The following is a 16,504-nucleotide window of genomic DNA, read 5'->3' as shown; positions in this document are numbered from 1 at the left end:
TTTAGACATAAGATTTAAAGAGTTTTTAGGTATTGTGGGCTTGTGTTTATTTTAAGAGTCCTTTTTTTCTCTTGGCTTCGAGGATGATGGTAAAACCCGACTTTTGAACGGACTGAAAGTCTGAAATACGTAATAATTCTATGTAATACCTGAAACTTGCGAAAGCTACATAATTGCTATACATGGAGTGTTTGACAGCAAAATCGATTTCGCCTTCGTCTTGCGAGCAAGGCGATTTTCTGGAGCAAATTCAGGGAATAAAATTACTTGCCATCCGAAACAACGACAGCAGAAAACTACTTAATATGATAGGCTAGTGTTCAAACCGCAGGATCGCAACCACAAATCAATATCAATGGTCGCACTGTCTTTTCGATTACTGTGTGAGTTTAGGAAATATCGCAGCATCGCGGCTCTCCTGTCGGAATGGATTGCCGTCTCATCACACTATGAAAGTAAACGAACGAGTAAAGAGAGTACACCTTTGTTGGCGCAGACGCTTATGCACTATGAAATGTCCCCCGCAGCTAGCTGGTGTCTTGCGACATTAATTGGTCTGTCCAAAAATAGGAAAATAACTCTGCGCACAAATAAGCTACACTTTAAGTACATAGGTAACATATACCTAAGTATGGTGCTCAGAGACAATTTTTCAAAAATCACGTCCGATCAACGAAAACGTCACGTGAGCAAATGAAAACAGTCGAAAACTTAGTTCAGCGCATCGGGTGCTTGTTCTCATAATAACAATTGTTTTACTGCTACCCCCCTTTCGGACGGTCCGTTATTCTAATATACAGTGTGAATGCAAATTTATCTCGCCCTGGGAGCGCAATGAGCATTCGCTATGGTTGCCGACAAATTATAGTGTCTGCCTTTTGAAAGCATTTCTGGATTCCGTGCTTGTTTTTTTTTTAATTCTTGCTGAATTAGTGATGTAGTTATTCTTGAGATATTAGTCTTTTAGATGACGTAGATGCGGATTTGTTGGATGTGATGAGGTAGTCCGAAATTGTGCGTGTCTGAATTGTGCAAAGAAATTTTTACAGTGACTGGAAGAATGTGCGAGAAAGGAAGGAGTTCACCTCAAGCTGAAGGTAGTCAAAAACCTGCCTGTGCTATTGGAAGTACAAATCTAGCAGCAATCAAAATTTTATTGCTGTTAGTTAGAAGTCAAATGTAAGTAATTATAAATATATTATTAACAAAGTGCCGCCAATTGGCAAAGGAGTATCAATAACTTATATTAAAAAAGAGTTTCGACAGTCGTTGAATGATTATGAACAAGTAAGTAAGTATTAATGAAAATGTTTTACGACGATCATTCACGCCTGATCAAATCTTATATCTTATCTTGCATTCTGTTATAACTTAAAACATTTCTGAATTGCAGAATTCCTGTAAGGATAGAACGGAAGCAAGGACAGGACAAAGATCATATGCAACGTGAATAGACTCTGTCTGAAAGGATTTAGCCGGACGTCGGTTACCATTTTCAGGACGATGCCTCGTCTTAAGACATTGTAATGCATTCATGTAATACAAGACATTTCAGTTGAGGAATGGGTAATAAGATTTTCTTACCTTTTGACTGCCTTTAGCTGGTCTTATAATACAGTAGATGCTTCTTCAGTATATTATTATATACCAGAATAGTAAAGATACAGAGAAAATTAGCATGGCTGCCACGCAAGGATTACACGCAAAGCGAGAAGCCATACCTAAATTTTTTTTGGACCCTTAAGCATTGCTATGCATTGATGCAGCGACTTAATGCGGGACACGATGTAGGACAGTTTAAGTTTAAGTATAAGGGTCTGACACTACCAGCTACTTATGAGAAAGTTGAGGATAATAGACCATAAGGATTTAACAGAAAAAAGGTCCAGTGTCAACCTCCTGAAGGCCTACCATGACTTCTTAAAGTAATAATGTTATGGTTATGGAGGCGGAATACAGGGCGTAGAGTGGCAACTCTCTATCACACAAAAAAATAAAAATACTTACAGCCTGAAAAGAGTCAATTCTGTATTATCATTGTCCCACGCGGGGATTATACCCAACACAAACCGCGCCCAATTGTCTTGACCAAAATCACAGGAAAGAAGAAAAACATCTAATCCAAGAATATTTCACGAGAAAACTTTCGGATTTCTGTTTTCAGATGAATCAGGACAACGTTAACGACAAAAGACTTTATCGTTCTGCCTTTAGTGATATAACTGAAAGAATATCCTATAAACCGTATTTCTGCAGTCAAAACAAACTTAGTTTTCTCTTTCACAAATATCGATAAAACAGAGTCCATGATAAACTTTCCTCCAGGATATTTAATCAAATCCTAACATAAAAGGAATGTTCATCTAATTTTCAACTGATTATCTGTGTTTGGGTGTCTGTGTGTCTGTGTGTTCGCTACATTCATTCCGTCGGTCTGTGGCGGTTGAATCGAAAACTTTTCTAGTTTCGCACCGAAAGGAATTGGATTAAACTGGTAACGAGCGGTTGAAACCGGATTATTTGACGCTGCCTGATTGGTCGGATGCACTTCTTGCTATTTGTATTAAAATAAATTATATCTCCGCTTCGAAATTAAACTTTTGTTTACGATGTTACAATACGATTCTATTCTTGAAGTTGTAGCCTAGAATGAAAGCAATTGAACAAGTTTACAAAAATTTACCTATATAGTAGTCGGGTCACCGCGCGCGCCACTGTGCCGACGCCGACGTGGTGCGAGTTTGATCCCCGCATGGGACAAGTTTCTGTGATATTCACTAATGCTTGCTCTGAGTCTGTATTTGTGTTTGTGACCTGTATATATATAGTTAAACCTGCCAGACATCATATCACCGAAACACCAAAGGGTGTCAAATTAAAAAAAACTTTCACTTATAACATCTAAAGAAATTTTAAATGAAACTGCATTATAAGAATTTCTGTATAGAACTCTCAATTTTCTATTAATTTGTCAAGCATGTGTTATGAATAAGACCCAAGATTGTATTAAAACATTAATCATCACAGTTCACAAACTAAAATCATCCAACTATTAAGGGCACAAACTTTTCTCGAAATTAAAATGATAATGAAAAACTTAATGGCCTGAAAATCACGATCTTACAAAAAAATTGTTCATGAAAATAATTTGATCCAAATTCACAATTACTTGAAGTAATTTTAGAACTGTTATGGAATTCGGTGATTGATTTCTATGAAAGAATAATTTTATTTTATTGGAGGTATTAATTAAAGTACTCTCAGTTGCAAAAGTTAGTTAATACAAATTATGTTTAGGTTAGGTTAGTACATATATATATACCGTATAAGTATGGAATTTCTAGGAGAAACAGAACTCTATAACTAAGTGTCCGAATACTAAATTGGCATTATCACATATGTTTAATTTCTGTTGCCGCTATAACAACTATGTCAAGGTTAAGCAAAGATTTTCACGGTTACAAATTTGTTGATAGGTTATAAATAATTTGGAGGGTGGTTACACAGATTTGTTCTCTATAGTCCATTTGTACAGAACCCTCACTATTGCAAGTCCGACACTCGCTTGACCGGTCACATTGTTTTCTGAGTTTTGTAGATCTACATACATTTTCCTACCGACTGTACTTAATATGAACAAAAAATTACACAAAACAAAAAATATCTAGAAACAGTTTGGTTTCAGCTAAATTTCGAATCGTCAGCTTCACCGCTGTTTAATGAAATCAGTACCTTTACTACTCCTTCCTAAAGCAAGACTGCCATTAAAGAGAGACAGCGCTACATAACGTTTAGGGGCATCTCGCTCACACAATAGCAGTTCCCGTTTAAGAGTACTTAGCAAAGGCGTAGACGATTTAAGATAAATCTAGTTTTCGTATATAAATGTTTGAGTAATATCATTTAAATTTGCTTTACATGTAATTTGGATTAGGAAACTACGTGCTATGCATATTGATGACGTACTCGAATTGGTGTTTTACATACGAGAGCGCTTCAATCGACCAGAGGCGATCGTTTTGATATTTATATTTGGGAAGTATTGATTTGTGTAATGAAGTGTTATATGTTTATAATGTAGGTTATAAGATGCATTTTATTTCTGTCCTCATACTTAGCTGTTCGTCTAATACATTGCCTGATGAACGTTTTCAGAAACATTAAAATACAAAACACACAATTCAAAAGCTAGGATATTACTACAAATAGAAATTATTATGAGGATAGATAGAGTAGATCCTTATTTTAAATTAATTAAATAAATAAATATTCCACAACTTTCACACAACGCCATCTAGTCTCAAACTAAGCAGAGCTTGTATTATGAGTACTAGACGACTAATAAACATACTTATATATTTCTAAATACATACATAATATAGATAAATTACACCCAGACACAGAACAAATGATCGTGCTCATCACACAAACATTTGTCCTGGGTGGGAATCGAACCCACGACCTCTGGTATAGCAGTCAGGTTCACTAACCACTAGACCATCGGGCCAGTCAAATTCAGACTATAATGAAAAAAAATAGGCAAATGTTAAAATATTGGTACCGTTAAAGTAAAAAAAGTTATACATAAGATACTTATTTATTTATTTCTTTGTGATGGAAATAAAAAACTAAAGAACACGCTTTTTATAGAAAACCGAACTAAAAAATAGAAAATAAATTTAAATGACTTTAAATTAAGAAAATAGTGTTAAAAATTTAAATGAATATAAATTAATAATAGTGTGAATAAAAAAAATATATTCTAAAAACAGTTGGAGGGTGCCGTGACAGACGGCACTCTCCAACTGTGGAGACTCAGGGATAGGGTTCCGTTTTTATCCTTCTGGACCCTAAAAACATCATCTTGCATAACGGTATAACCAAAATAATCTATCGTATCGCTGTTGCTTATCCGCCGATCAGCGTCAAATGTAACGAATTAATTTAACGAATAGCAATAAAAAAGACAATTTGGTTTCATCAATACAACCAACCTTCAAAATTTTCGGTCAAAAAAAACTCCATACTCTAACAACGATTTGAATTCTCCAGTTTCCATTTTAAGGACGCGTCTAGAACGACATTGTCCTGTATTCGGAGTTCGTTAGGACATGTCTAGACTTGTCACAGCTGTTCTGATGTCCACTTGAATGCGGACTGTCAGATTTGGAAGTCTGGGAGCGAAAGTTTGATATTTTTGAGCAATTGTTTCTAAGGAAATTTACAATTCTGATGGAGGGTGGACGTTTATCGAGAAAATAGTTTAAAGTGTAAGGACTTACGATGGAGGTACTTGAAATTACTACCATTTGATTGCAATTTTTTGTACATGTTTCTAGGGTCTTTTGACAATTCGGTCCAAGCAATAAAAGGTGACATTAAAAACAATACTTTGAATTGTAAAATGCCCTTTACATGACATGTTGCAACACATTCGATTCAGTTTTTAGTTAGAAAATCGTCAAATGACTCTTCCGCGAAAAGAAGTGTCAGTCTTTCACGACTAAAACCTACCCATTTTCCTTCCTTTGCCTACTTTAGGAACGCGGTAATCCATATTGTCGATCCCCATGCACCGGTAGGCATCATCCCTAAGGGGCTCTACAAAGCTTGCTGACATCTCTATGAGGTGCTCATATGATTGTACAGATATATGGTTATAAGTAAAAAAACTCACGAGCAGTTGGACGTATGTTTGTTTTCTAATAAATTTCGATATAAAAACCGACAAACAAAAACATCACCGCCCCAAATACGTCAAGGCGAGTCGACGCAACACTTCTAGTGTAAAGTTACGCTAAGCAGCGAGATTAAACTGTATAATTTGCAGACACGGTATTAAGAGAATAAGTTCTGTGTTTAATTGTTGAACTCCCGAGGCGCGTTTAAACTTTCAACCCGACTTGTAATACTGAAACAGGGCCGGCTTTCTTAAAACTTGCACTGATCTCTATGTATTGTCGGGTGAATAACGTGTATCACTTTAATCTCTGTTTGTTCTTTATTGGGCCTTTTGGCATCAGGATATAGGATGTTCAAGACTAGGAGCATGTATATAAGCATTACTGATGGATTCACTCAAATGTATGGTTAACATGAGTAAGAGCGGATTTTATAGGTTTAGAGTTCCATGGAAGTGTGTAACGGCAATTGTAAGGAACTGACTAAGAGCGGATTTTACAGATTTTTTGAGTTCCGTGGTGTGTCTAATTACCGAGGCAAGAGATTTTTTAGGTTCAGCAAAAGGTAAAGCGGTCTATCCTGATGCTCCGCTGTATTTTTTTTCATCCGTCAGTAGGCTGTAACTCATGTCCCGTGATAGCTAGACAGTCGAAATCCTCCTAATTAACGTGGTTTTGTTTTCAAACAAGAGTTACCCGGGTAACTAATTTTTTATTTTATTTGAACGGAACACAACCACGCATAGCAATGATTATGCCCGTGGCAGTTTAAGTCAAGAAGAAAATATTGCCTTTTCCGTACACTTATCTGTAGGATGCTGAGATTTACGTAGATACTAATTTCATGAACTTATATTCATCAGCCTGAGTTTAATACATCGAATCGATATGCGACACCGCAATCAAGATGACATTTATAAGTAAAATCAGCAACAGAAGTACATGTATTAAAATGATTTACAGAGTACAAGTGGGTTTCAGGGAAATTTAGAAAATTAATGTTAAGTGCTTTATAATTATGTATGTTTTAATATCTTAAGTCTTAAGTAAACAACATTTTAAAAGTTAAATCGAGGATAGATTGTTAATGCGGTCGTAAATGTGATAGGTAGTTTTCTGTAATAGTTTTTTTTTTCTTGTATTCTTTTTTAGGATCTTTTTCGCGAATCTGGCCAGTTTTTTATTACATAATAGTACCATATCATTAAATTCGACTCTTTACATACGGTTGACTTGAAAATCAGATTTAGTAAACGACTTCTGTAGCTCACTGTACCAATACAGACACAATATTAATGGCAATCTGGTACAAGCGTACACAGTCCCGAAAATATATAAATATTTATATTTCAGAATTTATTCGACGACCATTGCTGATGTTCATCGATATGGGCAAATATGAATAAGTTCGGTGTTCGCAAACTTTTATTTTTATACATTTATGTTCAGCAATTAAAAATGTTTGCTGGTTTTTATGAAGCAGCTGTTTCTTTTATTGCCTTATACAGAAGTTGAAGTAGTGATTTTTGTTTGGATTTAAAGGTAACAATCTATTTAATCGCCCAGTTAGGTTATTAAAACATATTAGACAAGAGTCTTGCCCTGATCCGAAAAAAAAATTGCGTCCTGTAAATATATGACGCATAAGTTCATGCGTCACACATAATTTTCATTGGTTTTCTGATCATGCGCCATTTTCGTACTATCAAGAAAATTGTAGTTAAACTGATCTATGAGTTCTGCAATTAAAACTAATCTTTGTGGTCTACCGTACCAAGAAACTTTTATTAATATTACTCTCTAAAATTTTTTGTGAATCATTAATCATCACATCTTTTAAGAAATTTGATAATGAGGAGTTTTTTCAACAGTCAATTTGCAGAATGACATCATAAATATTTTCCAAAAAAAAAAACAAATTTCTAATCCTCTTTTAGATTGTTCAAAAATATGTAAATAAGAATCCCGAAACAAAACGCCAGGCCAGTACAGTATTGTGAAATTTGGGCCATTCGATGCAGTATTCTCAAACTACCCTACATTTTTATTATCCCGATATCAATATAAAAAATACACGCAGTGCGGTGCTGAATAAATTTAAAAAAGTCGAAGCTTGTAAAATTATTTTGCTGTAGTCTGTAGCAATCTGTTTTTTTTTTCTAGATTTATCTTTGTGACATTGTCTCCAATATTTTTGCTACATTTTACGTAGATACGAAGAACATACTTCGAGGACTACGGCATAATATGAGATGTGGAACTAATTCTGATTCAAAATTGACTAAGACTAAGAGTGAAAATAAAATTAACGTACAATCTATGAATATCCCACAGCTGACCAAAGGGTTCCGCATCTTGGCATAATTAAGTAGTTTCTAATTTACTCGATGATTTACACACACACATAAAACATAAAGCAAAAAGCAAAAAGATTATAAACTTAAAAGTTGTACTATTCCTACTAGTATTATAATGATCGCTATAATATGATTTTATTATCTCCTCTACTATCTATTGGTAATATACGGACGTACCTATATTCTGTGTGTTTATATGTATGTAATGTTTGTGTATATTTATTATGAGTGTGACGGACGTACGGACATTGGAGCCTAAGTAATAGATTTCAGTTTTCATCCAATTAGTATAAAATATTTGTAAAAGGCTTGTATAATTAAGCTATAATATAAGGGCCATGCGGTGCGAAATTTTCTGAATAATTAAAAGTAGTAACCATTTCTATTATCAGACTATTCTAGAAAACAATGTTTTATTTCATTTCCAAAATAGTTCTTCATTATTATCTTACAAAGCGCACCAAATTAACTTTTCTGTGTGCTATTAAATATTATGGTAATACGCATTACATAACTACAGAAGAAAGGCAAAAGTAAAATCTCATTACTCATTAAAACTGTTATATACTTATTAAATGATATTAAAGATACACAAAAGAGCTAGTCTTTTGTACAAAAAACTTCAACTCTTGTACAAAACAAAAACATTTATCGTCGCTAAAAATAATCAAGGAAAACTAAATGCAAACTACCCTTACTAGAGCGTTTAAAGATTAAATTGTGAACATAATTCCTTTCTCCCGAGCTAAAGATAAAACGGAACGATCACCGGTTGCCGCGGAAAACTCATTTTAGGACTCCTTTGATCATTCCGACGAAAGAAAAAGGAACAAAAAAAAAGGAAAAAAAGGAACACGTGCACAAACAATGCAACGAAAAATAAATTTACTTTTAAAGAACCGTTTGAATTTCGAATTACTGTTATCTCTTGAGATGTGATTGGTTGAAGCGATTCGTTTGTTCGTTGGGAATTGTTCTTTTTATAAATTCAAATTTGGAAATTCGTAATGGCGGATCGTGATCATATTAAGCGGTATCGGGTACTCAATCATAATTAAATATTGAAGACACAATATTTACATGAAATAACTTGGCATTCTGTGTACCTACATATGTAAAACCGCAGTGGTAATACGTATTTTGTAAAAGCAAGCCAATAACATGTTTATATTGCTAACTAATGGTTAACTCACGCGTTTCAATAGGGATCACCGGAGTAGCTTCGCGAGTTAGTTTCTCTTTCCGACTGTCACCGAAACTAGTCGGGCGGTTCTAAATCCGATTAAAAAAAATTATAGATTAGTTATTTCTATTGATGTTACCATTTTTAAAGTAATTTATTAGTGTGTGTTAGTTTTAATTCAGGACAAACTAAAAAGTAGTGTTAATGTTCGAACGAGTCGAACTGCTCGCGATCCCGCCGCGTCTGCTCATGATTAAGGACTCCGGTTGGGTCCGAAACTAGTCAGGCTACCCCGATAAATACGCGTGAGAAAACGCGTTACATCATTGAATAATGAATCAGTCTCACGATAGTTATTATAAAAATAAAAAGTAATGATTAAAAAATACTTTGGTATTCCGCTTAGATCGAACCCAGTGTCGATTTAGAATTATATGAAAAAAAAATCTGGTTGTTCAAAACTTACCCTGTACCTATAGCGAGAGACACTTGACATATCATAATTACATATTTGAAATATCCCTATGGTCAATATGATAGACGGAGGACATACAAAATAAACGAACGCGTAAAAGAAGATCATCAAATCGCATACAAATATTACCTGAATTTGTATGGGAGACAATTTTTTTTCGATTCATTTAAATGCTTAAAACTGAATCTTTTATCATACTTTAAAATATGATAGACGCCTTCTCTACTATATTATATGAATTTAATTTTCCACCCGATCGATGGAAGACAGTGGCGCTAGATGGCCATTGTTTGGACACAGCGAGTCAACAAGCTGAAGTACCCGTCAAGGGTAAGAGTACACCAAGCATCTAAGTGGCTAAGCGGGAAGATTCTGTGTATTTTTCAAGAAACTGAGCGGGTTTCATCCGGAGTGCGTTTTTGGAAAGTTTTTCTGAAGTACTAGTATTATACTTACAATTGAGAAGCTGATCGAGTAATCAGAGAAGAGTTGATCGGCCATATTTGAGCTAAACTTGATAAGGTCAGTCCGTAGATGGATACACCTTACGTGTTCCTCAACTTACGTATAACAATAATAAAAAATGAAAGCAACAAACCACTTAAATTTACGTCCAAAAAGTTCCTCAAAAAATAATACACCCATCAAAATTTTTCGGCTCAACCCTCAAAGCCTAACAACAGGGTGTTGGATTTAAAGATTCTAAAACTTTCAGATCCAACAAAAACAAGGAAGGACAGGAACCGACCAATAGCCAGCCGTTACAAACGCTTGAAAAACTATTCCCTTTCGAATGGTATGCATACAAACGTTGCAGTTGAACGGAACTAAATTGCTTTATTGTCCGAAAGTCAGGCACTGTGAAAATAACAGTTGGCGGTTAGTGGTGAAGTTATATTGCTTTGACATACAGCCTTCGAGGACGGCGAGGATGATCGGGAACGTGCTGGTCGTACGCGATGTAATTTTGGATCTGGCTAATGTCGTTTTTTGGGATGGGGATATCAATTAAGAAATGTAAAACCTACAGGAATGTCAACCAGAACTGTATTTCAAAATGGGATTAACAACTCTGGTACCTTGTGCTGATATGCCTTACATGTTTATTTCCAAATTCATGTACTTAGTATCTTCCGTATGTTACACTTTCCGAAAACTACTGTAGTTTCGGAGGAAACCAAAAATAAGAGAACCTATTCTTCTCCATAAAATGCCCATAATGATCATTATAATTAATCGTTACAGCAGTTTTACCTCTAAAATGACTTTAACTGACAAGTAAGATCCACAGAGTAACAGTGTGTCTCACTTTCTATAGACATGGCAATGAATTTCAATCCAATCGTACTGATTCCAGTGATATTAACAGCATGTTTTACAGCTGAGTGACGTTTCATTCCATTCGCTCTGATATGCCATTTTCCATTAGTTTTAATCAAGTATCAAGTCTGGTGGTATGGTATACAACGCTAATGGTGAAAGTGGGTGCTGCAGGTTCGATCCCCGTATAGGACAAACATTTGCAAGTTCCATGACTAAATTTTTTTGTTTTGTTTTTTCTTGTGATTAGATTGTTTGTAAACTGCGTTACAGGGATTTAATTTAATGAAATATTATAGATGAGAGTGAAGTCGATCGTTTTTTTTTTAATTTGTTTTGAGAAAAACAGTACAGGTACATAGTCTTGGATTTCAAAAGCTTAGTTAATATCTCAAAACAAACGAGTGCCTAACCAAAAATAGTCAGGTTTAGATTTCAATACCCAATTTTTGTCTCAAAGACATTATGATCCTAGTGACCTTATTTACCAAACAAACAGCTACAGTTTACAATTTAACCAGCTAATTAACAAAAATCATTGAAAAAAACAACTTCTTTTTAATAAAAAGCACTTTCAACCACACTCCAGTCTCAAACAAAGCATTTTTCACTGAGTGGTAAATGTCCCTTTTCTCGGAATATCACAATATCGTTCTATTTGAAGAGGATAATGCTGCTATAGGCTTAAAGCAGCTATTGTGCTGAAACCTTTTAGCTAACTATTGAAGAAAATGGCAATAAGACGGCAGTACGCTACTTCGCCCAGAAGTGTCGCTTCATTTTTTTTTCAAGCAACAACTTGCCTCTCGTTGGAAAATGTCATAAGAAAATGGGTTTTGAATAACTAGTGGGAAATGGCTTAGGTTTTTCTGTCTTGCCTTTTTATGGCTGTTTTGAACTTGGTTCTTTTGATTTTACTTCACTTTGTCACTCTATATGCAAAGAAATGGGATCTACACGACATGGAAAATGGTTAATTACGCCTTACCTTAATGGTATAAAAGTGAGTTCGGATATCCCTCCAAAAGATTTAGTGTTGTACCTACAACCTCATGAAGCTAAGACTTAACCTTGCACAAGATATTAAATATATAAATCCACCAATCTCTCAACCCCCAAGCAAGCGCTATATAATAATTTCAAGCTATAAAATAGCGTTTAAACCAAGTTATTTATATTCTCGGTGCGGCAGCCTCGCTGCATAATTCCAATGTATTCTGGTTTATACGAGTTTATTCTGGTTTGAGCTAGACTAACTTCGCGGGCTAAACGAATTTGCTTCGGCGACAGCCACCTAAATATGTTCTACATTTGAATTTCCGTATTACTGAACTTGAAGCCGTCGATTGGCGGGAAATTGTAGATCTTTTTTTGAAATGTGACAGTTGAAAATTGTTCTGTATTCGATTTTTATGAAAGAATTTTACTTTTAAATTCAAATGGCACGTATTTAGGTTTTAATAGTTGCAGTAGTTTAACTGATTTTGAAAATCGTTTTTGCTCTGCTCTGATCATAAAATAAAAGTTATAAAGGTTTTTTTAATTATGAAATTAAAAAAAGTCTTATCGTTAGGCAGAATTAAATTCAGCCGGCTTCTTAGGCAGACATGTCATATCTTGTTAGTTCAACCACAAAATTTAATACACTAGTTCGGTTTTCATTACACTCTCGTTAAGGGTTATTTATTTGGTTTAAAAACAGTCCAACTTTCAAATTAATGAAACTCATTAATTTGGTCGGTATTTAACCGCTGTCCGGGTAGATTCAATTAAAATTCCCGCCGGTTTGTCGTGTCCGATGCACTAATACGTCAGTATAGCGCTCACGTGTTTTAGTGACGTCACACAAATAGTCCAAAAGGTTCAGTTTCAAGATGATAATATTGAAAATGAACGTGAAGTGTGTTTAAAACCACGACAGAGGCCTATGGGCGGGTCCAAAAACTTCGATTTTGATTTAAGTATACCTAGCGTAATTGCCCGAGAGGGGTACCGTGGTACCGGGGTATGAGGGGCAAAATAACAAGTATGGGTGGATTTCAGTTAGTAAAAGTCTGACACTCCATTCCGCTCAACCGCAAGCGGAAGAATCATATGATAATTTACCATCTGAAAAAAAAGTGAAACCACACCAACTATTCGAAAAGAAGAAAAGGAAGACTATAGTTTGAAACACCTATCATGTAACAAAAAACATCCCATGGAACACCTAGCACTATCTCACAACATAAAACTGTTGCAGGCATGTAAGCGAGACGGACAATTACACAACATAGAGCATCATCACTATTCTAAAAGTACAAGAAGTCATTTAGAAATGAGTTTTTAATCAATATTGTAGGTCCATAGGATAAATGCCCCTACCAAGTTGCTTCTCAGCTATTATCTCATTATTATTCTTCTGAATAGTACCTGTCGTATAACAAACACAGCCACAGGCCGGTTTTGCCGCGGAAATGGCGCGGCCACAGTCGGAAGCCCGCCGTGCGTCGTAGCGACATCTATGCGCTTGCGTCGCTTCCGGTAACCACTCTGTTTACCGGATGACACGATGCTATTCGGGGATAACCGGGGGTATGAAAGTATTTAGTCTAGATTCAGATGAGGTAAGCCTGAACAGGCTAAACTAAATTATTAAAATATAAAAAAATAAGATTTAAAATTAGTAGGTTATAAATAAATCTTAAAAAAATCTGTCGATACCATTTCGCGTGACACCGTGAGACGTTAAAATGCAGGCACAAAACTTGACTATACCAATACCAAAAATTCAATTTTCCATTTTTCTCCTATTTTTATATCCCACATTATTACTTTCTGACTCCATCCCTAACACACACACAAACCTAGCCTTACAACTGCTCACCCCTAACTGTCACTTCAGTTTATTATTATATCTTAGATAGTAGAGGCTCAGATAAATTCCTCAGCGTATATCCTTAAGGTTTCCTACTTTCACACTCGGCTGATTTTGCCGCGCTTGCATACTTCGGATTCCTTTAGGATGCCGATTCTCTGTCATGGAGTATTTAATTCGCTATTGCTACTTCGATAATAAGATGGCTTTTTGTCCACGTATGATGAAATATATGATATAGTATCCTACTTCTCTTTTCAAGGTATCAATGTTTTGGGTATAATATATATTGCCTAAAAAACTTTGGTAGGAGAAAGTCGTATGACATCGGAAATCACTAGGACATTATAGAGTTTAATGACATCCTGCTTTTGGTATTACACTTAATGATCTTTATTTTTTGCCACCTCCATTAAAAAAGACATCTAATTTCCACTGTAATAAATTCACTGATGGCTTAAATTGGGTTTTACTTTCGCACCCAATCCTTACCAACCTGCACGTATGTACATGGTGTGTCGAAAATTTAGATCATCAAATCATATTTAGATTTCCTCAATTATACTCATATATTCATGAAATCCAAGCGATTTGCAACCGAAAACTTTCTATTCCACTTCGATAAATATATTTAAAGTAAGTAAGTAGATTGGAAGATGCAAAGATCATTCGTATGTGTGAATGTGGTACGTCCAGTGAATAGCAAACCGAGCAATATTGGAATCGATTCTTGCATCCGTCTCGATTCATTCCGTCAGATACTGATCGAGTCAATCGATTTCGACGATAGCCAGTCCGGTAGGATGACAATAGAGTTTGCTCATATCCTTGAATAATGTATGAATGTAGAGAAAACTGCTTTTGTTCAATGCGTCCAAGATGGCCGAGTTATTTACGAACACGCTGTTTTCCGGGAATCTTTTTGTAAGAATAATCAGGATTTGTAAGCATTTATTCATTTGTTTTGAGATTCATTCCTTTCTTGAATTTATTTTCTCTGTTTGTACTATTGAATAAGATGTAGACGTGCGTTGTGGATAGAAGGAAACGTTGATTGATGACCTTTCGTTTGCATTATGCCTTGATGAAAAAACTGACTATCACAGACATAATACAGCGGATGCAGTGCTGCTGTTTGTTGGCCACGGCATCAAGGAAAATCCAGAGGAAGTACCAAGTTCAAGTTTTTACAAACGTAATTTATTGACACTACTCAGGAACTTAGGTCAGAAAAAAATCAGAAAATATATCTAAATCTTATGAACGTAGAAGTTCCATGAATCATAAAATTAACTGTTTGTCTATTAAGAAATTATCTTACATGGAAACATCAAAAGGAATTTGATCAATTTAAAGTTACACTCGTAACAATGAAGTTTCGTATATATACATGCATTTTTATCATTAAGGCCGTAGCATACTATTTAGCCTCTTTTTTGTATTTATAGTTATAGCGGCAACGGAAATACATCATTTATGAAAATTTTAACTGGCAGGCTATCACGTTCCATGCATTACAGAATGGTGGTAGAAGGACGGACATTCAGCGGCCAAAGTAATAGAAGTTCGGTTTTAATTCATTATATCTTTGCACGTTCTCATAAAGACAATACCAATAGGTGAAATGACTACGTTTCTGAAATGTATGTCTTGTAATTGGGTAGCTCACTCAATATATCATAATATTAAGCAAATCGGATTCGGGGATAACTTTCTGCAGCACTCCGTGTATCGATTAGGTAATTCTATTGTATTTCGTGAAGTCTTATCCTTGGAATGTAAAAATACTGGAATAGTAAAATTCATAAATCTGCGCAAGAGCCTACTGCACAAGAAAAAAATGCCTTTCTAGCCAGATGACATTTCTCCAATCGCTAACTTTAATAGAAAACGCTCTAATGTATGAAGAACAGATCAGTCACGTGACTTATTGGAATGAATTGTAATTTAAATGAGATAATTTCTATATTTATTGACGTTAACGTTGGTTATTTACAAATTACGCACGCAAGACAAGTGATATATCTGAAAATCAGTGCTCATCTATTTTGAACGGGTGCAGAAAAACTTTTCTTGTAATACTCAGTGAGTCGCACATTGATGTATCTTTTACAATTATGTTAAGTATTTTACTTTCTTTTGAGTGTTGCGATGTTCCATCAAAATAATCATTTCTCTCTTTCTTTCTCACGACATTGACGGAGGCATTAAGACTCTACAGGATACAACAAAATATCCAATTCACCTTACCTCAACACCACACAGAGTCCTTATCCAGTACTGTTTAATCCAAGACCCATTGAGTAATTCTCTCACGTCTCGATTCCATTACAATTGTATCGGATCCAAACTGAAACTTGTGCTGACAAGTTCAGCTTCTCAAATGTTGATCCGGTTATCATTGAAATTGATAACTCGGATTGCCTTGTATATACTCGAAGTTGATAATTGATTTATATTTAAGTACAACCAGATAATGGTATTATTGTTTTGTTTTAAGATAGGTACTACTTTGAATTTTAATTTCAATTTAATATCAGAAGTAACTTGCTTCGATAGCAGACGTAACAAATTAAGTTATGTCTTAAAATAACATGATTTTCATACTTGCTTCATAAATTGTAACGATAA

At 35.0% G+C, this 16,504-nt stretch overlaps 1 pseudogene; it reads left to right on the top strand.

Annotated features, from left to right (window-relative positions):
• The first annotated feature begins 1,631 nt into the window (after positions 1-1,631).
• LOC113499744 lies at positions 1,632-1,730 on the top strand (annotated as a pseudogene).
• The last annotated feature ends 14,774 nt before the right edge of the window (positions 1,731-16,504 follow it).

Source organism: Trichoplusia ni, chromosome 12 (assembly GCF_003590095.1).
Source record: "Trichoplusia ni isolate ovarian cell line Hi5 chromosome 12, tn1, whole genome shotgun sequence".
Lineage (NCBI taxonomy): Eukaryota > Metazoa > Arthropoda > Insecta > Lepidoptera > Noctuidae > Trichoplusia > Trichoplusia ni.
This window is presented reverse-complemented; position numbering and strand designations above follow the sequence as displayed.